Below are 2,866 nucleotides of genomic sequence, written 5' to 3' on the forward strand. Positions count from 1 at the left end.
CCTCAATACTTTCTTCACTATGTGACCAGAAGGATGCTTAAACATGAACAAGTGATCATGCCACGCTATTCAAATAAACACCATGTCAGCATATTCTCCTTAATGTCTGAGAGAGTAGTCAAAGCGAACTTCGGACACAAATTTGCACATTTGTGCAATCTCGAGGAGAGAACCCATAAAAATTGCTTCTGAGATGTAGTCTTATCTAGGAAAGAGTGGAGTGTTTCAGAGTCAGGTAAATGTGAGTCAGGTAAATGTGAGTCAGGCAAATTCCAGCTCGACCATTTGCCAGTCTTCACTCATCCTTTCTAGGTCTCAGTCCCCTATCCATACCCTTTGGATACTGGTATCTCCTTCCAGGGATTTTCCAAGGCTCGAATGAAAGGGCATGACTCATGGAATACTGGGAACTTTCTGCCTGTATTACAGCAGAGGCTGAGTTTCACACTCCCCCCTTAGGAACTCCCGTCTTCACTTTCTTGAACTTGGATTTTTTTCCCTCAGGGATTTCTCCAATGTCCTTGGCATCTGGATACTGTCTAAGGCAAGTATTTTGGCTGAAACATTAGTCTAGATAAAGAACCAAGAAACATTAAGAAAATGAGAAGAGCTAGGAGAAGGGAGACTCTAAGTCATTCTGCGTAATGAATGGTCCAGGCTTCTAGCCACATCACTGAGTTCTCCGGGACCATTCAGTATGTCTCCAAATCTGCAGTGGGGATTAGCTGGTGAGTGACAGTGTTTTCTTCTTGAAGTTTTCCATTTCTTTTGGTAAGTTCTCTGCCCTAATTTCCACTAACTAGACATGCACTTGAAAGGGTAGAATCTTCTTTCTACCATACTCCCCTTAATAATCTCCAAATAAGCTCTTCTGAGGGGCTGTGACTATTCTGGGGAGGAATTTGTGACTTTGCATGTGTTTAGCAGACTGGGCAGCATAAGGACCTTGAGATCCTTGAGAGAGAAGCATAAAGAGAGGAGGAGGAGAGAGATGGGATGGGAAGAGGGAGGGACTAAGTATAAATTTTGCACAGTTCTAAATTATGATTGCAACACCATGAGTCTGACCTGTGCAAGGATTCACAGCATCACAGCCTCTGTAGAGATTCTATCCACAGCCTCCCTCACCCTACTTCTCCTAAAAATCTCAGGTTACCACACCCGAAGACTCCCTTTTCTTCTGGCCAAGTATAATTTGGATAAACTGCATGAGGCACACGCGTCCAGCTTTCCAGGCTTTGTAGTTATTTTCCAAGTAAAAGACATTTTGTTGGTGCCCATTTAGTCTGCAGAATCTGATGACCTGGGCCTTGTTTGGCACTGATTCAGAATAAATAAAAAATGCTTTACCATGAGATCTGATTTTTGCAACCCGTTTTCTGGACATTGGACCACAGACTCTGTAGGTCTGGGTGGGACTAGTTGCTCCAGATAAGAATTGCAGTCTTTATGCTGTCATTGGAGTTGATCTGGCACGTCACTGGTGTGAAAAGGTGTTAAGGAGACCTAACCCAAAATCAGAGTTGGGAAGCCGTGAAGGGAGGGCTTCCACGCATGTGTCACTCATCGCAGCTTGTGTCGTTCAGCAGGAGGAAGGACGATTCCCTCTTACTGGCAACTGAAGCTGCAGGCGCCCAGCAGCAGCACGCTTCCCTTGTCTGCAGCCGATAAGAACCGCCACTTCGAACTCTTTCCTCCAACGAATTTTTGCTCAAAGCAACCTCTTCTAGCTTTCTTCTTTCCCCTATAAAACAGCGCTCTCCTCCTTTATTCCCTGGATGTGCCTGTGGTCTACCATAGTTTGCGTGCCCTGAATGGCAATTCCTCTGCTGTTCCCAAATAAATGTATTTATTTATCTTTAATGGAGGTACTGGGGACTGAATGTGAACAGACTAACCACCACCACAGCAACCTTTTCCTTTTCTCCCCTCTCCTGTACCCTAAGAACCCTTTATGGATATACATTGTTAGCACTCCTCTCAGATAACTTCACTTGAAGTCAGCTAACTGATAAACTCAAAACCAGCCTATCTCACCCCAGCTGCATATCAAGAGGGAGTCATTCTCCCCAGCCTGAGGGTCATGGTGTTTAGTGCCCTCCTCCCGCCCCCACCGGTAGCGTGAGATCTTTTTCTCTAAGGAGTGTTCTGTGGTCTCCTCTCCCTTGGTCAGTGTCACAAAGCCTCTTCCCTTGCTGACTTCGGGGCATTTCTGGGGGTGGTGCTTTAGCTGGTCCTCAAATGTGAACGCACAGCTGTTAGAAACAGACTCACAGACATAGAGAACAAACTTATAGTTACCAGGGGGTAAAGGGGATGGGAAGGGATAAATTAGGAATTTGAAATTTGCAGATACTAACTACTATATATAAAATAGATAAACAAGTTTATACTGTATAGCACAGGGAACTATATTCAATATCTTGTAATAACCTATAAGGAAAAACAGTATGAAAATGGGTATGTATAAAAAAGAGCAGAGCTGTTATCTTGATGCGTTAAGGAGTTGGGCTGTGGTGGTCCCAAGCCTCAAACCAGTGTCTTTTCCTTTTCTCCTTCAAGTAGGCACTATTTCTCCAGCAGTGCTGGGACAGTCTTCCCAGGGTGACTCAGAGATGACTTCTCTGGTGGCCTCCTTCACCAACAAGGCTCCCACAAGACCCTGAGTCACAACACAGAGGGTCCAGATACTTTGAAATAATGTGCTGCCACCAAGCGAGATCCCAGTCTCCATCCTGCACAAAGCCTCCAGCAGCCTCTGCCCCTGATAATAGACCTTCACCTCTCCGGGGCTGAATGCCTCCACCTCCTCCTCTCCCCAGACTCATCTCCCTTCATGGACCATGTAGATTAAGCTTCCACAACC

The sequence above is a fragment of the Vicugna pacos genome, chromosome 10 (genome assembly GCF_048564905.1).
Source record: "Vicugna pacos chromosome 10, VicPac4, whole genome shotgun sequence".
Classification (NCBI taxonomy): Eukaryota; Metazoa; Chordata; class Mammalia; order Artiodactyla; family Camelidae; genus Vicugna; species Vicugna pacos.